At 41.4% G+C, this 24,318-nt stretch overlaps 1 long non-coding RNA gene across 1 annotated transcript in view; it reads right to left on the reverse strand.

Moving 5' to 3' along the window:
• The window catches only part of LOC103279166 (uncharacterized), a 57,289-nt gene that overhangs the window by 25,624 nt on the left and 7,347 nt on the right, over window positions 1–24,318 (reverse strand). Inside the window, exon 2 of the long non-coding RNA XR_506611.3 lies at window positions 16,720–16,819. This is a non-coding gene — a long non-coding RNA (uncharacterized LOC103279166). The remainder of the gene's footprint in view (window positions 1–16,719; window positions 16,820–24,318) is intronic.

Below are 24,318 nucleotides of genomic sequence, written 5' to 3' on the forward strand. Positions count from 1 at the left end.
TAGGATTATCAGGAAGCGTCCCCGGCTGAGACACAAGCAGCCCCGCTTGTGTTTGAGACTGGGGAAGGGACAAAGGCACCCCCCCTTCTTTCCCCAAAAGGAGTTGTATTTTGTACAGGGAAGTATGGGATATGCAACTCTTTCCCAAACTTGGCTTAGGATTATCAGGAAGCGTCCCCGGCTGAGACACAAGCAGCCCCGCTTGTGTTTGAGACTGGGGAAGGGACAAAGGCACCCCTCCTTCTTTCCCCAAAAGGAGTTGTATTTTGTACAGGGAAGTATGGGATATGCAACTCTTTCCCAAACTTGGCTTAGGATTATCAGGAAGCGTCCCTGGCTGAGACACAAGCAGCCCCGCTTGTGTTTGAGAGCAGTGAAGGGACAAAGGCACCCCCTCTTCTTTCCCCAAAAGGAGTTGTATTTTGTACAGGGAAGTATGGGATATGCAACTCTTTCCCAAACTTGGCTTAGGATTATCAGGAAGCGTCCCCGGCTGAGACACAAGCAGCCCCGCTTGTGTTTGAGACTGGGGAAGGGACAAAGGCACCCCCCCTTCTTTCCCCAAAAGGAGTTGTATTTTGTACAGGGAAGTATGGGATATGCAACTCTTTCCCAAACTTGGCTTAGGATTATCAGGAAGCGTCCCCGGCTGAGACACAAGCAGCCCCGCTTGTGTTTGAGACTGGGGAAGGGACAAAGGCACCCCCCCTTCTTTCCCCAAAAGGAGTTGTATTTTGTACAGGGAAGTATGGGATATGCAACTCTTTCCCAAACTTGGCTTAGGATTATCAGGAAGCGTCCCTGGCTCGGATCCCTTGTTTCCAAAAACACTTTTGCGTGGAAAAAAGAAAGGAGAAAGACCACCCCGCCCGCAAGGAAAAAAACACCCACAGGACAGCCCTTTGCAAAAACAAAAGAAAAAGAAAGACCCAACTAACACACACCACCCAAACTCAGCCAGCCACCCCACCTTTTCTCCCGGTCTTCACACAGCCATGCTGTGACGCAGCAATCTTTCCTGCCTGCCAGTGCCTGCACCAAAATCTCCCTTCCACCCTCTCCAAAATTCCCAGTGCGACTGAGCCACGAGGCGTGTGCACGCTCAGGACGTCCTACCAGCCCCTCCCCCTGGTTAAACGTGCTCTCTGATTGGCTACAAGGTGCAAACAACACGCTAGACTGCCCCAGTGGACTTAAACAAGTTTGGATGATTTGCCAAAGCATTTTTTAAAAACGAAAAAAAAGGCGCCATAACGGAAAACGGCCAATCGCGGTTCGAAACCGCGATATCCAGGCGTGTGGACAACCAAGGTTCGATATTGCTTCAAAACAAACGAAAATAACGAATCAATAACAGTAAACGGGGAAAACGAATTATTTGAGCAAGCCTAATAGATAGATAGATAGATAGATAGATAGATAGATAGATAGATAGATACAATGTATTTTTTTCTTGCTTTTAAGTTAGCATTTGCTTCTTCTTTTTCATAGTTCCTCAGTTTGCAGTGAATCATCTGATATTGCATATGCACTTGTGTATGCCCTTGTTTTTTGTATTTGACATTTAAATTAGAAATATGTTGCATATTGATAGTTTTATATTGTACACTGTACTGAATTTTCTATTAAAATAAGTGTATAATAACCATTGTTGTTACAACAGTTTTCCTATAAAAGCAGTCAAATTTGAAAGCATTGTTTTTACCACCAGCATCATGATATTAATAATCAGTACTACTATGATTACTGTTTACAAGAAATAATATATTTTCTAAATATGGAACTATACTTTGTAGTACACATTTCCATAATTATCTGGGTGCCTATATCAGTGGTGGCTGATTATGAAAAACAGGTATGTTGTTTCCTTTACAAGTTTTTCCCTTACAAATAGATTTTTTTCTGGATGCTGATCACATAAATAATTTCAAAATTGTCACATCACATAAGGTTTTTGAGAAATGGCCAGTTTTGTTTTACAATTATTGCAAAATTTTGAAATATTTTCTTGTTCAACAGTAACTTGCATGATTTCTTAAATTGCTCATATCTTTGACAGCCATAACCAACATTATGTAACATATAACAGAGACTCAGTCTGTTAAAATACTACAAGAATGCATTTCTGATTGTGTAGAAACTTGCCCAGGCATGGACACTAGAAGATGTGAAGGTAGGTGATGACGGCAATTAGATGCAGATGGAAGCTGATGCTGATCCTGACTTTGTACCATCAGCATCATTTAATATCTCAGACAGAGCTGAATGATCTGGTCAGAGATTTGGGTTTATCAAAGAGTCAGGCAGAGCTGGTTCGATCAAGGCTGCAATCTATTGTCATCCGGCACGAAAATTTCAAAATTTCTCCACCATGATGAACATTTGACTTGTAAAAAATTGGCAAAGGGCATTTTTTGGGATACAGAAAATAGCATACCCACAGAGGAAACAACATTTTCTGAACTAGAAATATTGTTTTCACAAAAATGCTGTTACTGTTACTATTTTTCAGGTTCGATATTTTCTGTCTTTCCATTTTTCTTCACCAACTCTATAGTCTTGGTTATTTCTTCCGGACTCTGCAAGGGTGCTTCTTTCTTCTCCCTCTCCCTCTCTATGTTTCTGTTGCTTCACTTCTGGTCACTGTATCCTTATTTCTCTTCTCTTTAGTTAATGACATTGAAAGATCTCTCCAGCTACTACAAAGAGAACCACCTGAAGCCTAACCCTGCCAAGACACAAGTGTGTGCTTTCCACCTACGTAACCGTGAAGCCAACAGGAAACTGAAAGTTACTTGGGAAGGCCAAGAGCTCGAACACTGTTTTCTTCCTAAATATCTTGCTGTCACCTTAAATTGGACACTAACATATAGGAAACACTGCATGAACACCAAGCACAAAGTAGCTGCACACAATAACCTCCTGCGGAAACTGACTGGCAGCGCATGGGGTGCAGACCCACAAGTAATAAGAACATCAGCCCTGGCCTTGTCTTTCTCAACTGCTGAGTATGCCTGTCCTGTCTGGCACAAGTCTGCACATGTGAAGCAGGTGGACATAGCACTAAACGAAACATGCAGAATAATCACAGGATGCCTTGAACTTACACCTGTTGATAAACTCTACAAGTTAGCTGGCATTGCCCCTCCTGATGTGCAATGGGAAGTTGCTGCTAACTGTGAGAGAAAAAAGGTCGAACATTGTGAAAGCCATCCACTGCATGACTATCAGCCTCCTCCCACCAGACTCAAATCAAGGAAGGGCTTCATGAGAACCACCACTCCTCTTGATGTTCCTCCAGAAACAGCAAGAGTGTCCCTCTGGGCAGCTAAACCTGGCGATTCTAACTGAATGTACCCCCATGAGGGTCCTCCTCCAGGGGCAAACCAAGAATGGGCAACTTGGAAGTCCCTGAACAGACTCAGAAGCGGAGTGGACAGATCTAAAGACAACTTGGCAAGGTGGCACTACCTGGAGGAATCCTCCACCTCGTGTGACTGTGGAGCAGAACAAACAACTCCGCATATGTATGCTTGCCCACAATGTCCTGCCTCATGTACAGAGGAGGAGTTGCTTAAAGCTACGGACAATGCGGTTGCTTTTGCTCGCTTTTGGTCTAAAACTATTTAGTTGCTTGTGATTTCCTTCCCCCCCCCCCCCATCATTTTAAAATGTATTTGTTATGCAATGCTTTTGACACGAAATAAATAAATGACATTGCTTCAGGGTTCTGTTTTGGTCTCTCTGTCCTCCAACTCTTTGGTTCCTTACTTCCTCAAAATCACTTCTAGCTTCTCTATTTCTATTCCTTCTTACATCTATGGTACTTGGGTTGTTTAGAGAAGCTTCCAGGGTAGAAAAAACAATTCCTTCTCAAGGTCAGTCATTCTGTTTTCCTTTTGCCACTTTTAAATCTCTTTATTTCCCTCAAATTTTAAGTTTATTCCTTCAACTTTTAACTTTTTAAGTTTACATATTTTTAAGTTTCCAAGTCTTCCCTTCTATCGGGACTTCTTTTCAATTCAAATAAATTATCCACATTTTGTTTTCTCTATTCTTTAGCCAGCTGGGGGGAAGCCTCCCTCCACAATGAATAGATCTTATTCTTGACTTACAATTTTCTAGAGCTGAATATTTAGCTTTTCTTCTTTGTTCTTTATTTCAAAATGAGCAAGGTTGGCAGTTATCCAGGGGTCCTCTGGAGCCCTGGTTCACCCCACAGCGATCTGCTGTGCCTGCCGGGTGCCTTGTCTGGGTCCCTTGGATATCTTCCCATTGGTTCAGCATCTTATGGGTTTTGCAGTCCTTCTAGCATTGATCTGCTAGAAGGAGGGATCTAGCAGTACTACCCAATTGCAAATTGGGCCTGTCTCTCTGAGAGCTCTCAAAGAATCCAGTCTGAGAACATCTCACCTCACCATAAGTCAAACTCCAGAATACTTCAGAAGGAAGAAACTGTATTAAAAGTGGAGCAATGCTCTGTTGTGATGAGGCTGTCAAAGTGCCTATCATCTATTCATTCCTATTCAAGAAAAGTATTTTTTTTACAAGTTGTATACATACAGTAGAGTCTCACTTATCCAACACTCGCTTATCCAACGTTCTGGATTATCCAACGCATTTTTGTAGTCAATGTTTTCAATATATCGTGATATTTTGGTGCTAAATTCATAAGTACAGTAATTACTACATAGCATTACTGCGCATTGAACTACTTTTTCTGCCAAATTTGTTGTCTAACATGATGTTTTGGTGCTTCATTTGTAAAATCATAACCTAATTTGATGTTTAATAAGCTTTTCCTTAATGCCTCCTTATTATCCAACATATTCACTTATCCAACATTCTGTCGGCCCGTTTATGTTGGATAAGTGAGACTCTACTGTATTTGAAAAGTGGGCTCTGCTAGTTACTGACATGTAGACATTTTTTGTACACAATTTAGCAATTTTTGAATCAGAAGGTATAAAGGAGTCTCCAATGCTCTGCTTAAATAAAAAACTGTTTTCCAGAATGCATGAGAGGTTACTCAGCAAAGGCTGACTAATTAACAATTAGCTTTTTAAGCAACATTTTCAAAGCTATATGACCAAAATATGGTATGAGCATTTATGTAGCTGAATACATTTGCAGACTAGAGAGTTGGATGCATTTGAAATACATAAGGCAAAGAGAATTCTGTATTGTATTGATTTGTAATCCAGCATTAGTTGCCTATGAGCCTCCAGATTCATAGAGTTTCTTAGCTAAGGCATACTCTGAGGTGCTTTTTCCAGTGCTTCTCTCTGGGATAGGACCTCTATCACTGGTATGTACTGACATCTTCCATCCAGGTACTAACTGAGGTTGACCCTGCTTAACTTCCAAAATAAGATGGGATTTGGAATTTTCTACAATAATGTCATACATTTTAGAATTTATGTATGCAGAGATTGAAAAATCCAACTGTTTTGTGGTCTTTCACATTCCATTTGTTGAAATCCCAAGATAGTTATCCTATGAAGCCATATCTGAATTTTAGCCATATTTTTCAAAGCTAAAAAAACCTGCCCAATTTGCCAATTTGATAGGCAAATTTTCTCCAGCATGGAGGGAAGAACATGGATCGTCCTTGCCTGCCACACTAATAGCTGTCATTAAACAAGGAGCCTGCTATTAAATAGTGGCTGTCTCATTAATATCAGATTAATATGATCAAATACAGCAGGAATCAAAGCCAGACTTTTAAGCATTAGATACCCAGAAGCATAGCACCTAGAACTCTGGATCTCAATGGATGATTTACAAGAACCAATGGTTCAAAAAATGAACAGTGGCAGGAAGGAAGGAAGGAAGGAAGGAAGGAAGGAAGGAAGGAAGGAAGGAAGGAAGGAAGGAAGGAAGGAAGGAAGGAAGGAAGGACGGACGGAAGGAAGGAAGGAATTTTAATTACAGAACCCTTATATTTGCATTTGATGAATGTGTTTAAGCATACTTCCTTTTGAATTCCTATTAGTTGGCTATATAAAGATACTGCATGAACACAAACATTGCTCTCAGCAAGCAATATTGTCTCACATGTCATACTAAGTTAAATGTTGCCAGAGGGCCCTATATTTCATGACTGTGATATCTTATCTGTCTCATTACTTAGACATTAGCAGAATAGTTTTACCAAAGTGAATGCTCTGTCACATGCATCTTTCCTAGACAAATCAATCATAATATAAAATGCATTGTGATCTACCAGGTGTAGTTTATTCAAGTCATTATATGCAATTATAGTATCCAGAATAAATTAAATGGTGTTCAGACACAGCAATGCTTGAAGATAAGTCCTTTTATGGAGTACATCATGCACACATCTCCAGCCAAACAGGCTACAAGTGCAAGCATATACACATATATAAACCAAATAATTTAGCCACCCTTACAGGAGTGCATTTATGGGCAGTAATGCTATAACTGAGCTTTCCAACTCTCAGATCCAAAAGTGAATTTCTTTCCCTGTTGTTTACCACTATTCTGAAAGACCAGCATAGTTGGACATATAATTCTTCTGTTCATTGAGAGAAATTAAGACTTAAATGTGCATACAACTGACAAGGTAATAATGGTTCAAATCTGCCAAAGTACCAGAGGAATTTCACCTAAAAGTGCAGTAAGGACTTTTTATTGACACTTTTATTCTCAATAATTGAAGACCTCCCCTTTGCAAGACCATCTTTGTCTGGTAAAGAAACCAGCGAAGCACTGAAAATTTGCATTATTTATTTATTTATTTACAGCATTTATATTCCGCCCTTCTCACCCCGAAGGGGACTCACATTACACATATAGGCAAACATTCAATGCCTTTTAACATAGAACAAAGACAAGACAAACATAGGCTCCGAGCGGGCCTCGAACTCATGACCTCCTGGTCAGAGTGATTCATTGCAGCTGGTTGCAGCTGGCTTGCTCTCCAGCCTGCGCCACAGCCCGGGTCAAAACATAAAATAATATATTTTATGTTTTGGAATTCAATTAATAAAGCTATCATTACTTATGGATTTATGGCCAACACAGATTCCCCTGAATGTATTGGATTGTCATTGTCATCTATCTAAATAAATCATTTAAGTTGCATAACTTCATTACATGCAGAAATCAAGCATTTGGTATGGTAATAACTTTACTAGCCATTGCACCCACACTTGCAGCCTATCTGTATTTTGGTTCAGGGCTGGCTATGACATGCCCTGTCATTAAGTAAAGTGAAATAGTAGCCTAGACAATATTTTTGTGACTTATTTGAATTAATACTGTATGTTCACTACAAGGGAGAGGTATTTTAGTGATTTTCTGTTCTAGGTGTTGAGATAACTTGACTGGTTTCCGCTACTGCACCTCTTGACTTGGAGGTCGAGAAGCCAGAGGACAGAAAAAATGGAAGGCAAAGATACAGAATGGGGGATGCCTGGCTCGACAGCAGTAGGTGCGAAAATGACCTTGGAGTCTTCATGGACAACAACTTAAACATGAGCCAACAATGTGATGCAGCAGCTAAAAAAGCCAACGGGATTTTGGCTTGCATCAATAGGAGTATAGTGTCTAGATCCAGGGAAGTCATGCTACCCCTCTATTCTGCCTTGGTCAGACCACACCTAGAATACTGTGTCCAATTCTGGGCTGACAAGCTGGAATGTGTCCAGAGGAGGACAACTAAAATGATCAAGGGTCTGGAGAACAAGTCCTATGAGGAGCTGGGCATGTTCAGCCTGCAGAAGAGAAGGCTGAGAGGAGACATGATAGCCATGTATAAATATGTGAGGGGAAGTCATAGAGAGGAGGGAGTTTTCTGCTGCCCTGGAGACTAGGGCGCAGAAGAATGGCTTTAAACTACAGGAAAGGAGATTCCACCTGAACATCAGGAAGAACTTCCTCAAAGTGAGAGCTGTTTGGCAGTGGAACTCTCTCCCCTGGACAATGGTGGAGGCTCCTTCTTTGGAGGTTTTTAAGCAGAAGGTTAAGCCATCTGTTGGGGGTGCTTTGAATGTGATTTCCTGCTTCTTGGTAGGGGGTTGCACTAGATGGCCCAGAGGTCTCTTCCAACTCTATTATTCTATGATTCTATGAGTGGGGGAAACCGTGGGACAGTGTAAGACTTCACGGGACAGTGTAAGGTGGTCGTGGGATCTCATACCACATTTCTGTGCTTCCCCCAGTGTCCTCCCATGTCATCCCTGGCTTTTTCTATGAAGAGACAGTTGTACAACACAGAGCACAATGGAGCCTTGCCAGAAATAGCCCTGTGTTATTTGATGGGCTCCAGCAGTCCCGTGCTGACAGCGCCGAGAAGCAGAATTTATTCATTTGATGAGGTCATGTGTGAAAAGGATGATGTTCATTGCTATGCTTTAATAGTAATCTTTAATAGTAAGCCTTAAGGTGTGTGTGTGTGTGTGGGGGGGGGATTTGAAGGACCCCATGAAGGAATCAGTCTTGGGTGGGGCTAGCTGGTCTGCTGGTCCATCCAGGTGAGTGGGCAGAGCAACAAGTTGTTGAGGCTGCTCCGTTCCCCTCCTCTCAGTCTGCCTTGTACTTGCATCATGGAAGCAGTGGTTTAGAGGCAGTAAGCTACTAGATACTATCTCCTTATTCAAGCAATCAGGAGGCTGCCAAAGTCTGGGATTCCTCCTATGCCAGACTTGGTTGGTGCTGGGTTGTGAGGGAGCTTTAGGCCGCCTCCTGCCCTCGGCCTTTGTCCCCTCAGAGGACCTTTTTAGTTCCCCTTGGAGGGGTCTTTTGGTTCACACACCCCCCTTGATTAGCCCCCTTGGAGGGGCGTTTTTACACACACACAAGTTCTTTTCCTTCCCCTGCTGGGGGGTGGGAGCTAAAGTTTTTTGGTTGGCATTCGGTATCCTTGGTACACGCATGACCTTGGCGGTAGTCAGAGGGAGTGACACCTGGCCTAGGGACAAGGCTTGCTTGGTGGCCATTAACCCATGAGTTATGTTTTATGTGTTTACAGATTTCCCTTTATAGTTTATTAAGAGTTCTTCCAATAAATAGGTCAGGAAATGGCTCTTTAGATCCATTGTCTTGTGTCTATTCAACTTGTACGCAGAACACATCATGCGACATGCGGGGCTTGTGGAATCCAAGGCCGGAGTTAAAATTGCTGGAAGAAACATTAACAACCTTAGGTATGCAGATGATACCACTCTGATGACCAAAAGCGAGGAGGATCTGAGGAGCCTAATCACCAAGGTGAAAGAAGAAAGTGCAAAAGCTGGGTTGCAGTTAAACGTCAAGAAAACCAAGATCATGGCAACTGCACCTATTGATAACTGGCAAATAGAGGGAGAAAACGTGGAGGCAGTGACAGACTTTATATTTCTAGGCGCGAAGATCACTGCAGGTGCAGACTGCAGCCAGGAAATCAGAAGACGTTTACTTCTTGGGAGGAGAGCAATGGCCAACCTTGACAAAATAGTGAAGAGCAGAGACATCACACTGGCAACGAAGGTCCGTATAGTCGAAGCAATAGTAACCTATGGATGTGAGAGCTGGACCATAAGGAAGGCTGAGCGAAGGAAGATAGACGCTTTTGAACTCTGGTGCTGGAGGAAAATCCTGAGAGTGCCATGGACCGCAAGAAGATCCAGCCAGTCCATCCTCCAGGAAATAATGCCCGGCTGCTCACTGGAGGGAAGGATATTAGAGGCAAAGCTGAAGTATTTTGGCCACATCATGAGGAGACAGGAAAGCTTGGAAAAGATCACGATGCTAGGGGAAATGGAAGGAAAAAGGAAGAGAGGCCGACCAAGGGCAAGATAGATGGATGATATCCTTGAAGTGACTGGGTTGACCTTGAAGGAACTGGGGGTGGTGACGGCCGACAGGGAGCTCTGGCGTGGACTGGCCCATGAGGTCACGAAGTCGGAGACGCCTAAATGGCTGAGCAGCAGCAAGTCTTGTCTGGTCTCTTTATTTCATGGTGGTAGTTCAAAATATGGTAGGATGACTATGTGGCTGTATCATTAGCCAATGAAGTGCTGAGGGCAGCAATGACATCCCCCAGAGGTTGTTTCTAAGGGCCTTTAGATGTTCCCCTCTACCACACAATCTGCCCTCCCCTCCCTAACTAGCCTAATGCAGAGGATATTACCCAATAACCAATCCTCCATCCGAGTCAGCTACTATATGTGGAAAAAATGGGTACCATCTTGTCTTTTGACTCTAGCAACAAAATGATTTGGACTCATTCTGCTTAGATAAATTGCTCTTGCTTCTGCCATTGGATCAGCATAGCTCTGTTATCTCTGAATTTGTTACTTCACCATTTATGAATCTTATGGAGATTAAATATTACACAGCTGCTCACTCAGCTGTGTACTAGATACATAAATAATGTGGCACGTTATCATTTATAAATGTTATGCTCCTCAGGAAGGTCAGGTCATGGAAAGCATACAATTAATCTTGCCAATCTGATTCCAAGAAAAATGTGAGGATGTGAGTTACAGTTTAAAGCAAATCAAGACATGTCTGTATTGATGCTAATGCATAAATTCATTTAGTGGGGGCCCCAAGACAATTTGTCCCTTAAAATTGATATACAGTAGAGTCTCACTTATCCAACATTCGCTTATCCAACGTTCTGGATTATCCAATGCATTTTTGTAGTTAATGTTTTCAATACATTGTGATATTTTGGTGATGAATTTGTAAATACATTAATTCCTACATAGCATTACTGCATATTGAACTAAGTTTTCTGTCAAACTTGTTGTATAACCTAATGTCTGGGTGCTTAATTTGTAAAATCATAACCTAATTTGATGTTTAATAAGCTTTTCCTTAATGCCTCCTTATTATCAAACATATTCACTTATCCAACATTCTGCCGGCCCGTTTATGTTGGATATGTGAGACTCTACTGTAGCTACTGAAGGATTATTTCAGATGCACAAACTAAGATGGGGCAGTTTGGGCCTATTCATGCTTTGAGAAGGTTCAACCATCTCGATTTACAATGGATCACTAAAAGTACAGTATTCTCCAAGTCCATCATGTAACTGTCCTCATGCATCAGCACTAGTGGATACATTTGCAAGAAATGATTTGCTAATAACAAAGAGACAGCAATGAATAGTACTGTTTAGTTTATGAGACAAAGGGCTTATCTACACTAGCCAAAATGCAGGACTCATTACAAATGGAAAGCTAGATGTTTTGACACAGAACTACTTCTGATGAGTATCCAAGGGTTTTGTTTGTTTCTTTAAACCAATTTTGCTCTGCTTCAGCCAAAGTCAGGAGTTGTACCAGACTGTGCTAGAAGCAAAGTTTGGGACATCTCCTCACTTCCCCAGCTTCAAATGCCTCTGCTGTCATCAGAACACTATCACGAATGCCTGTGCTATTAACTGGACAGCTGGATGAGCTCCAAATGAGCCCAATCCATAGTGGCACATTCACCATTTATTTTAACTGTATTCATCAGTGCAAGAAGAATACCCCCCCACCCCCACGCAGCTGGGGGAGGGAAGTGGCTTTGCCCCCTCCCAACGAAAGAGAGAGTTCTAGAAGGGGGCGGAGTTTCCAGGAAGCAGCCAGCCCCCTTATCACTTGCCTTCAAGACATTGACCCGCCCGCCCGCCCGCCCGCCGCTAACAGTATAGCTTATGTGGTCGCCTAGTGGGGCCGGGTAAGAATTTTTCCCCTCTTATGTTCTAGGAGAGTTTTTCGCCTACCCTATACTGTGTAGAATGGTAAATTGGGACAAAACTCTCCATCACATTGCCCTGCAGGTCACCCAGGTTTAGTTATGCTGGGTACCTGGTGTTTCACCCTAAATTCTGTTAAATGGATGGTCGGGTAGGACCACCAATATGTGCTTTAGGCCTCACCAAATTCATAGATGACCCTTGAGAATGAAATTCAAGTTACAAATTAACGAGTTAATTAGGCAACTTTCAATAAAGTTGCCCAGTTTTAAAACCAAGTTATTGTGTTGACTTGTTATTTCGGGGCGTTGGAAGGCAAAGGCTGGATTAAGCCCATGATGCCATCATTTATGGCACTTTATCACTGTTACTCATTTCCACGATACAGCACTTTATGAAACCTGTTCCCGCTGATTTGCCTTCAATTACTCTGATTTTATCTGCTTGGATTTTAATGTATTGTCCATTATTTTATTTTGTGTATCGTTGAAAGGTTTTAAGCTTTTGTCAAATATGTTGTGTCGTTGTTTCGGGCTTGTCCCTGTCATGAGCCGCCCCCGAGTCCCTTCGGGGAGATGGGGTGGGATATAAAAATAAAGTTTATTATTATTGTTGTTGTTGTTGTTGTTGTTGTTGTTATTGTTATTATAGCTGGCAACAGGGCACTGTAAGAACTCCTGGCAGTTGTGGACTTCTCAACTGACATCAGAACAGGTAACCCACACAACCAATATGTGGGAGTGGAGAGATCCCCTTCCCTCCTGCTTGTTTAGGCACTCCCTTCTGACATTGGCAAAGGGATCCACATGAGCAGGCAGTCTTTTTTCTGGTTGCATTGGTGCCTTTACCAATATTTGAACAACATGCCCGTATGATCAGGAAGAAAGGGGATCACATATTGATTTCATGCTGGTTGCAGAGGCATTGTGTTCTGATGATAGCAGAGCCATCTGCAATTGTGAAAAGCTTGCACACTGCCTTATGGCTTCCTAAGAGCAATGGTAGGTAAAGTTAAAGGTTTCCCCTGACTCATGTCTGACTCTGGGGGTTGGTGCTCATCTCCATTTCTAAGCCGAAGAGCTGGTGTTGTCCGTAGACACCTCCAAGGTCATGTAGCCAGCATGACTGCATGGAGCACCGTTATCTTCCAGCTGGAGCGGTACCTATTGATCTACTCACATTGGCATGTTTTCAAACTGCTAGGTTGGCAGAAGCTGGAGCTAACAGCGGCTGCTCCCACCGCTCCCGGGATTTGAACCTGGGACCTTTCGGTCTGCAAGTTCAGCAGCTCAGTGCTTTAACACACTTCGCCACCGGGGCTCCAAGAGCAATGGTAGTGACATGGAAAAGGTTGTGTGCTGTCCCAGCAGAGTGACTATGCTCCCCAGCCATGTGAATAATGGCCCTGGCTACAGTACAAACATGCCAAATCTGGGGCTGTTTTGGGGCATATTTATTTACACCAGTCTAAACTGTGAGGGAGTATGTGGAATCTCCTTTGTGTACTTCCACATATTCAGTCAGCAGGACTGAAAATATTTAGCTTTTCTGAACAATACCCTTTATTTTACATTGTCACTTGTTATAAGAATTGCCTTGGACCGCAAGAAGATCCAACCAGTCCATCCTCCAGGAAATAATGCCCGGCTGCTCACTGGAGGGAAGGATATTAGAGGCAAAGCTGAAGTATTTTGGCCACATCATGAGGAGACAGGAAAGCTTGGAAAAGATCATGATGCTGGGGAAAATGGAAGGAAAAAGGAAGAGAGGCTGACCAAGGGCAAGATGGATGGACTGTATCCTTGAAGTGACTGGCTTGACCTTGAAGGAACTGGGGGCGGTGATGGCTGATAGGGAGCTCTGGCATGGACTGGTCCATGAGGTCACAAAGAGTCGGAGATGACTAAACGACTGAGCAGCAGCGTAAGAATTGGGTTGGAAGCTCCACCCAAAAGGGGAGCAATATCTTGAAGTTGATTATGCATGTAGTTCAGTTTCCCACTAAATCTAGGGATTTAAGCTGGATACTACTATTACGTTGAAACTCATTAGTGGAACAAGTTTCCTTCATAGATGACAAGGGCATAGACAACTTTACCAGGGACATATTGTACCTTATTTTAGTGGGGATGTTTCTTCTTCAAACCATCTTCCTAACATTTGGAACATAATGGAACAGGCTGGCTGCTAGTGCTCAGCTCTGTTCTCTTGCCATTTAAATAGCTGGGTAAAGTTTCATACAGACACAGAAATTTGCTGCAGGGCTAAATTTTGAAAACAGGAGCTGAAATTAGATCTTACACTGTTTACAAGCCTAGACACAGATTTTTATAAATCCAGGCTCGTGAATTATGATCACTCGTAGCAGGCCTGTTTCGTCTCTCCGACAAGATTTCTGTTTAACAGTAGTGTATTTTATTCTATACAGAGAAGCATTAAAAAGCACTTCTAGAAATACCCTTTTCCCCTTCCTTGACAAACTGCTCTCTTACAATGATAATTCAAACCAGCAATAGCCCTCCCAGTAGCAACGGAACTTACATAGACTGAGTTACATAACATTCTAGTTTACTTTACAGTATCTATAGGATATTCCATTCCTGATTTTGATATTGCATTATTAGTCAAGATTAAACAGAAAAGATAATATTACTTTTAAGTGTTTGAAAACAAAAAAAAATGTTTTATTAGAATTAGAACCGGTGTTGTCACATTTATCTTTGCTCCTATGCTTAAAGAAATGGCTTGACAAGCAAAAATTCAGCAGATGCTGAATCTCCCAACCCTTTGGCCCAGGAATGTAAGTGGCTGACTTTCCATATGTTACTCAGCTGTTAGAGGATCAGAAGTGCTCCCTTCCTACATAGCCAGTGTAAAATTCTTTTTGAGATTCATGCCTACATATACACACACGTAAATGTGTCTGGCTACAGTATTAATGCTCTTTTTGACAAGAAGGATTAGCTGTACATTTAACAAAAAGGACTATCCAATCTCTTGGTCAATTTTAAACTGTGAATTTTAAATTTACATTCTATTTGTATTTTAATATATGTATTTTATTGTATTTTAATATATTTATTTTGTGGTGGTGTGTTTAAATGTATGTATTTTATGGTGATAAGTTTTAACTGTGCTCAAGTCATGAGGAGAGGCAAACAACACATGTATTATTATTATTATTATTATTATTACAGTAGAGTCTCACTTATCCAACACTTGCTTATCCAACGTTCTGTATTATCCAACACATTTTTGTAGTCAATACACCACAGTAAAATAAAATAAAACAATAAAACAGTTAAAAGCAGTTAAACGAAATAATGATATAAATATACAAAATTTAAAACAATATAAAGTACTTGAACCATTCATCCACAAAACCTTGTACATAAACCTTTCCCAAGTTATAATCTCACAAGCACTAAGTGACATAAAAATCTTTAACCATATTATAGTGCAGTTGTTTTAAGTACAGTTGGTAATAAGCTCAGAGAAGCCTCTTTGTTGTCCTACTTTATTAGGAAGAGATATATTATATACCTATGTGGCGAGAGGATATGTGGATCCTAACATTACTCAGAAGGACAGTTAAACAAATGGTTCTTCCAGTCCAGTCAGTGAATGATTTGTTTCTTTTCCAGCACTTCTTGAACTCTCCTCCCTCCAAAAAGAGTGTGGTGACAGCCGTTATGTCATCAGCAAGCTCAAGAAGCCAGGAATGCTTACGCCAGATTTCAAAATGTCTTATTTGCCCTCCCTCTGGTTGTCACTTCTGTTTACTATAAGCCTTCCCACATATGGTGAGAGTGAACTGAAGATAACAAATGCAGATGTTACAAAAGCTTTAACGGAAGTTATACCACCCCCGAGAGATCATCCTCCTTTTTTTCAGTTCCAAGAATACAACATACAAATTATCTTGGATCTGGGGGGAAAGTTTCATAATCATCTGGCCATATTTAGCAACAACCGCCCCCGCAATCAGCCCAGCTCAGAATCCAAAGCACAAACTGACTGTGTGTGTATTGGGGGGAGGGTACATTTAATGTGGGGTCTTTCGGGGAGCATTATAGACCATTTTTAGAAATTACTCTTCTGGGTCTTCTAATTTCATGGATACTATCCTCTCTTTAGGGATGCAACATAGAACTCAAAATATATACATCTCAGTCCAGCAAAAGTGATTCACATCACATGTGTAATAAATGTTCCACGTTTATTACTAATTTGGACAGCCTTATTTACTGTTGAATTTGTCTTTTTTTTTCAACAAGGAAAGAATGCCTTTCATGACAACGCTTCTCAAGGTCATGTGCAGCTAACATTTTGAAACAACACACTAAGACCTTATAATCAATTGCAAACAAAGAGAACACACAAGAGATCTATCCATAGCTGGGATAAAACTGTAAGGTCTTTAGGGCTCAATCAAACACTGAAGTGAGGAAGACAAAAATTACTCTCAGGGAAGGACTCAAAAAGATGTGGCCTTGTATCTAATAACCACCAATGTGATCCAAGGCCAAGCTTACCTAGGCAGTCTTTTAAATATGTCTATCTGAGCCTTATTGAACTGGGCATATGCATCTTTTGGAAGAAAGAGAAAATGATACACACACACAAATGTAAAGCCAACAGTTGTTATGGCCGACTAGTGGAGGTGATCTAGATTACATTGTGCCAAATGGATAAAGCTTGCACCTGAAACAGATTAAATATTAAATGTGGTGAAATTCACAGGGAAAATAACAGAATGCAGGAAGTTCTCTACATCTGTCTGATCTTGTTAAATGAATTTATTCTGTATGTACATCATATGCTTTTTTAAAAATGCGAATATTTCAGAAATAGATTTTAAATGCATAGAACACTGAAGTTGATATTTAGCTAACAAGTTAACCAAGAAATCAAATTGCCTTTCCCTTCCTTTGACCATTCTGGATGCTCCCAAATGAACATCGTGATTCTTCTGAGATACCTTTACTGAGAAAAGCTTTAAACAGTTAAAGAAAATCAGTACCTGTTTATTTGTTTCCATCTTCCCTTTGCACCCTTTCCCCTGGTGTGTTGTATGTTCTAGATAGACAGCCTGTTGGGAGGGTCTCGCTTTTGTTGGTCATCTATAAATAAAATGGTTCCCATAAATACATTCTCTATTACTATGCCACTATATTTACAAGATAAATTGCAGATATTATGGCAAAGCTGTCCAAATATTTCATCTTGATGACACACTTTTTAGCAGACCCCACGGGCACTTTGGGAGAGATGAAAGCTATGCCCAACAAGGAAAAGATGGTACAGAGAGGAGTGGGTTCCAATTTTGCCAAATTAGGAAGTGCACTTCCAGCTTGCCTGGCCCAGACATCTCTCCTTGACAAACCAAACAGCAAGGGTGGCATGGGTGGCAAGCACATAGTTGAATCTGTACTAGCGTGCAAGCTTTCTAGTGCATGTACCACTTGGGGGAAACAGAGCTGGCCCTAGGTATTTTTCAAGTGTAAGCGAACAGAATTTTGGCACCCCCCCCCCCCCAAACCAATCACTGAAAAATAAAAGCGTTGGATAAGCGAAAATGTTGGATGACAAGGAGGGATTAAGGAAAAGCCTATTAAACATCAAATTACATTAAGATTTTACAAATTAAGCACCAAAACATGTTTTACAAGAAATCAACAGAAAAAGCAGTCTCAACTGCGCCCCCGTATGCTTTGCGCCCGAAGCGACCGCTTAATTTGCCCATTGTTGGACCGGCCCTGGGGGGAAAGGTGGCACATGTGGTGGGCAATATCACAACTGAAGGAGGTAAAGAAGGGTGTGAAAGAACAGAAGTGATGCTGAGCTGAATTCAGCAGGAGACTTTGCATGGAGAAATGCAGTGCCTTACCCAGGGAGGGAGAGATGCCTCTCAGGCTTTGGGGTTCAGTGGATGGACCCTATGCCTCCCTGGATCCCTGCTGCTCCTCACACCAGGCACAACACACCTACACACTGCTGCTGACACAATAACATGTTGCAGTACACGGTTTGGAAAGCTGTATACTCTGACCTACTATTGCCACTTCTAGAGTCAAAGTGAGCTGTATCAGGTCGCTAAAGAAAGAGAGTGATTCAGCAAAAACAAAACAAGCAAAAGCCCAAATGCAATTCTAGGCTGCATCAAGATGAAGAGTGGTAACAATAATAGTCTCTTCTACTCAATCCTCAGTAAGGTTTTGAGCTCCAGAGTTTAAGGTCTTCATCACATGGCTTTGGGAAGCATCCTACGATGTTTCCAGGATGCTTCTTTGACAGGGCCCGATGGAGCCCATTATACAATGTAAGGCTTCATAGGGAATGCATCCTGGCAGTGGGCTAGAATGCTGCCCCAGAGAACATGGGAGGCTTCCCATGTTCCCATTGAGAAGAACAGGAGGAAGCCAGGTGGTGACACTATCCCCGTGGGATGCAGTAAGGGACAATGTGAGGTGTGGGCCCACCACATTCACCACAATATATGGCGAACCTCCCTGCTATCACCAGGCAAATGGACCTCAATGTGATGATGTCCTAAGAAGAACATCTACAAGCTAGAACACCTAGATTCTTTCACTGGCAAGACGTTGGACTAGATGTCTTTGAATATCCTATAAATCTATAGTTCTATGATTTTATACACAAGGATGAACAGAATTTTACAAAATCAAAGGGAAAATGCTTGATTCAGTGCAACCAAACACTGCAGAATTCTGAGTATTTCCCAACTTTGGGTCTCCTAAACAGTTGGGCTGGTTTTAGAACAAAACCGGCTACAATTACTCTCATGGAGCCCCCGGTGGCCTAGCGGATTAAAGCCTTGTGACTTGAAGGTTGGGCTGCTGACCTGAAAGCTTCCAGGTTCGAATCCCACCCAGGGAGAGTGCGGATGAGCTCCCTCTTTCAGCTCCAGCTCCATGCGGGGACATGAGAGAAGCCTCCCACAAGGATGGTAAAACATCAAAAACATCCGGGCGTCCCCTGGGCAACGTCCTTGCAGACGGCCAATTCTCTCACTCCAGAAGCAACTCAGGTTGCTCCTGACATGAAAAAAAAAAATTCTCACTGTCACCCCATGTTTCCCGGCCTCAGGAAGATCTGGGACACTGATCCACCCCCCTCACATCCTCCATGTCTGCCTATGACATGGGTCCTACTTGTTGGTCATCACCTGTTGTTGGATGGGGAGTCTGATTGGCAGAGAGATCAAGAGAGGAGGCAATTCTTCCTGCCCTCCTCCCCTTCCCTTATTGCCTCTTTGCCCTGGCCAAGGTCATTACAGTTGACAGAAAACAGTAGGACCCATGAAGCAGCCAGAGACTGCCACAACACTGAGGATGGGAGAGGTTGGAAAAGGAAGCCATTCAGTGGCACTGAACTCACTCTCAGATCTACAGGCACTAGGGGAGTGCCTGTGTGACCCTCTCTGGGGCTGATCCGGTATATGTTGTGTTGGATCAGCTCCAGTAGAGCGGGCCACTGTAGATCCACCATGAGAGCTAAAATTGTGTTATTGGAAATAGAACTGCTCCCTGTTCTTACAAAAATAATTTGTATGATTTAATTTCCATGTTGTGGTAACATTAGCTTCATTTTTGAATCTAGTTAATATCTGTCATGTCAGAAGGCTAAAAACACTCAGTATTTATTTATGTCAATGTCATTTACTTCCATGTAACCATTTGTTAGGATTACACCACAAGTTCATATATTATTTTCACCAATAGTGACAACAACACCATCAGAAACAAAAATAACAAAATGAAAAACACAAATGATTATGTAAAACTTGTATCACCTTACACGGCGCTTTGAAAATTTAGGGCAAAGGCCATGCTTTGCATCACTCCATATCTTATTACATTCCATCCTACTCCTTCCCCAACTGCTTTGTAAGTATGCTTTTTTTAAAGTTTGAGGTCTGCATATCATTTTGTATTGCATCTGAAGAAATGAGTTTATATGCACAAAAACCCATCTTAAGATGAGAAAAACAGCAAGCCTTAAAGATATTGCTACATTCAGACACACAAACACACCCTGCCACTTTTCTTTCTTGTAATACCCAACTGATGAATGTGACAATTTACAATCCAAAAACAAATTCCCATGCATTTCAAGGTAGTACTTTTCACAAAATAATCTCCATTTCAGATGTCAGAAAACCACGTTAATGTGTTTTCTTCATTCAGATTTTTTTCTTGAAAATTCCTATGGAACTTACCAAAAATCCAATCCAATAGATGTATTGAAAAAAAGAAAGAAAAAAATGAAAAGAAATAGAAAAAGAGGGAAACAGTTTATTTCTCATTGTATTTTATTTCTTGGGCTCATTTTGGTTTTCAATGAGGAAAATAACCCTCTTAATTCTTCTTCACGAAATCATAGTGGCCAATAAATGAATGGATTTGGGATATTTTAGATGCCAAGTGAGGTCTAAAATTTAGCCACGGCCGACCACAGCTCCACAGGTAAAAAACACACCTTCAAGTTAGGTTGCTCCTAAAAAAAAGTGAATAATGTTTCTGGAATTTGGGACATTGTTACTACTATGTATGTGAAAAGGGCTTTTAGATGTAGTTGGGACATAACTCCCACTTACACTAGCTGATGATGAGAAATTCTAGAAATTCAGTGTTGTCTAAAATGACAATACTGGCACACTAATCCTTGAAATTTGTACCTTGGTTTGGATTTTGAATGTTGTTATTGTCAAAGCCAGCTCCTTCAAGGTGCTGAACTGGTTTACAATCTCACCAAGTTCAGACCATCAACAATACCCAATACTAATATAAGAGGTTAAGGAAGGATGTTTAAAATATGCTGTATCCATTTAAATCTGCCCCCTAGTAATGGCATGGCACCGTCTAGACCAGGGGTCCTCAAACTTTTTAAGCAGCGGGCCGGTCCACAATCCTTCAGACTGTTGAGGGGCCGAATTATCATTTGAAAAAAAAAAACCGAACAAATTCCTATGCACACTGCACATGTCTTATTTGTAGTGCAAAAAAACAACAACAACAACAACAATGAAAGAACAACACAATATTTAAAAATAAGAATAACCAACATAAACCTACTAGGATTTCAATGGGAAGTTTTGGCCTGCTTCTGGCCAAAGAGATAGTAAAGTTAATTGGGATTGTTGTTGTTGTTGTGCGCCTTCAAGTCATTTCAGACTTCGGGCGAGCCTAAGTCTAAAACTGAGGGTGGGGGCCAGGTAAATGACCTTGGAGGGCCGCATCCGGCCCCCGGGCCTTAGTTTGGGGACCCCTGGTCTAGACGGAGAAGCACTCCAAAAAGCTGTAGCTCATGATATTTTGCATACCCCACATGGTCTCTGACTTAATCCCACTAAGATGCTTCCAAAGACAACTGACTACTGTGCAGCCTGTGGCATTTCTTTGTATTATGTCCAAGTGGGTTTCACACTCTCTTTAGAGTTCATGTACAGTGCCATTATTTGACTCATGTTAACAGGAAGACATTTGCTCTGGGTTTCCACCCCCACCCCCTTTTCAACTACATGCCATAAGGGAGCATGTACTGCTAATATAATGTGACCAAAGTTAACTGTGAGCATTCCTTGAGAGTGCTGGCAGTTCTCTCCCAGTCTGCCCTCTCCTGTGTTTATTTAATCACAGACAGGATTCTCCCCATCCTGGTGTCTTAATTTAGCATTAGACAGTATCACAATAGGAGTGATCATTTACAACTATCACTTATAATCAGAACAACTGACCTACATTTAAGGAAAATCTAGTAACCCTAATATTTTCATAGATTTCAATGAAATAATGTGATCTGAAGCCTTGGGGAAAGTTATGACTTGAATCCAGAGCCTAGGTATTTTTCAAGTGTAGGCGAACAGAATTTTGCCCCCCCCCCCCCAAACCAATCATTGAAAAATAAAAGCGTTGGATAAGCGAAAATGTTGGATAATAAGGAGGAATTAAGGAAAAGCCTATTAAACATCAAATTACATTAAGATTTTACAAATTAAGCACCAAAACATCATGTTTTACAAGAAATCGTCAGAAAAAGCAGTCTCGACTGCGCCCCCGTATGTTTTGCGCCCGAAGCGACCGCTTAATTTGCCTCATTGTTGGACTGACTCTGCTTGAATCACAATGTGAATTCTGTTGCTTGCGCTCTATGGAAAGTCTGCATTGTTTTCAACTTGAGTTTTATTGGTTATTTATCTCTTCAACCAGACAATAACTAACATCTCTGTTTTCCTTAGATTCACCATCAAAATGCCACTGATTGATCTCTGAAGAATTACTCCTCAGCTAAGCTCCTGAGAACTTCCAAAGGAAGCCCAAAGAAATACATAAAATCTGAGAAAACAGGCATATCCTGAGTTATCGTGAATATTGTTGTACTTCATTTCGAAAGAGGTTTTGAAGTACTAATATGCACAGGTGAAATGAAATCCATAAGATGTCAGCCAGCGATGAAGTAAACATTATAGGTAGCTTCTGATGTCAGGGTGAAGAAAGATATGTCACTTTGTTGTAGACCTGCATATTTGCGTTCTTCTTCTCTGTAGTAACAGCCAAAGAAAGAACTTGCATATTACCTTCCAATGACAAATTTGAAACATGTATGTGTTGTGGCAAAAAAAGATAACAGATCATCTGCTCATTTCTGTGAAATGAAAACATCATTAAGGCATTTTTCTTGAAGTGACCCTATTATAAGCAACAACACCTTTCTTTTTAGAACGGATGCCTGCATCACCCATAGAAATGAACACATCTAGCAAGTTCATCTCCTTTTCCCACTTCAATGTCTGTTCTTTGCCTACTTCCATTAGGTTTGTTAACAGGCTGAAATTTAATCTCTTCTGTGTGTGTTTTAAGCTTTGTAATTCTCCCCTTGATCAAAGTGCATTTGTGCAATGGTTTTACACACATTGCGTATATTTTTTCATATGCACTTACATATGTATTTTATCAGATAACATCATTTGGTATTGTGCAGATGCCACAATGCAAAGTGTGCTTTGCCAATGTCTGGTCTAGGAATAAGGACTGTGAAAGTCCATCCACTGCAATGAATTCCTTATATAGTCCTAATCTATCATGAGCAGGTGAAAAGAAAGATCAATCTGAGATAGATAAAGCTGGGAAAAGCGCACTTAGACAATTATTGACACTGAAGTGCTCCAGTTGGAAAGCACCATTAAAACAGGCTGCCATTGACTTCTGTTTCATTCTGTATAAAGCTTGAATATTGGTGCATGATTGTAAATAGGCTGACCAAACTTTGCAGTCATTTCTCTGACTCTCTTGTATATTCCTCCAGAGCAACAGCTGTTCTTTTGCAACAATTTCCTGTAATTGTTCTTTATTACTTTTTAAAAATGATAAAGTTAACTTTATTATGAACTTCCATGTTGCTGCGCAAAATTTGAGGTGGAAGAAATTCATGATACAGAGTAGTTGCGAATGAGGTCCTATCTACATTGCCATATAATGCAGTTTGAAGCTGTATTACATGGTTAGTGTAGACTCATGTTATGCAGTTTAACTGCATTGGGCTGCATTATATCAGTCTACACTGACCATGTAACACATCTTCAAACTGCATTATATGACAGTGAAAAAGGAGCCTGAGTCATATGTCTCATGCATACCTGGATCCTTTTAAGGTATCAAGTGAAAAAGAGGATAAACGTGAAAGATTTCAAAATAGGCAACTAATTTTCATTAAAAGCAAAATGTTAAGGACCGCAATGTGATGGTGAAGTTCTCTGTACCAGTAGTTCTCTGTCTCCAATCCTACTGGTACTTAGGTGATCCCTCATTGTGTATGATTGTCTTGCAGGTGTATCATCTTAGTGGTGTATATAGGAAAGTGACTGTATTCTTGACCCACATGTTCTTCCACAGTGAGGACATCATAGAATCATAGAGTTGGAAGAGACCTCATGGGCCACCCAGTCCAACCCCCTGCCAAGAAACAGAAAGATGACATTCAAAGCACCCCTGACAGATGGCCATCCAGCCTCTGCTTAAAAGCCTCCAAAGAAGGAGCCTCAACCACACTCCAGGGCAGAGAGTTCCACTGCCGAACAGCTCTCACAGTTAGGAAGCCCATCTCTCTAATCTGTTAAGATCATTATGGATTCTGCTCCTGTCTTCTGGAGTATTAGCTAGCCCTCCCAGTTTGGTGTCATCTGCAAACTTGATGATCATGCCTTCTAGTCCTTCATCTAAGTCATTAATAAAGATGTTAAACAGAACCTGGCCCAGGACAGAATCTGCGGCACTCCACTCATGACTTCTTTCCAGGATGAAGATGACACATTGGTGAGCACTCCTTGGGTTCGTTCACTTAGCCAATTACAGATCCACCTAACTGTAGTTTTGCCTAGCCCATATTTGACTAGCTTGTTTGCCAGAAGGTCATGGGGGACCTTGTTGAAGGCCTTACTGAAATCCAGATATCCTACATCCATGGCATTCCCCGCATCTATCCAGCTCGTAACTTTATCGAAAAAAAAAGATCAGATTAGTCTGGCATGACTTGTTTTTGGTAAATCCGTGTTGACTATTAGCAATGACCGCATTTGTTTCTAAATGTTCGCAGACCACTT

This window comes from Anolis carolinensis, chromosome 6 (genome assembly GCF_035594765.1).
Source record: "Anolis carolinensis isolate JA03-04 chromosome 6, rAnoCar3.1.pri, whole genome shotgun sequence".
NCBI lineage: Eukaryota > Metazoa > Chordata > Lepidosauria > Squamata > Dactyloidae > Anolis > Anolis carolinensis.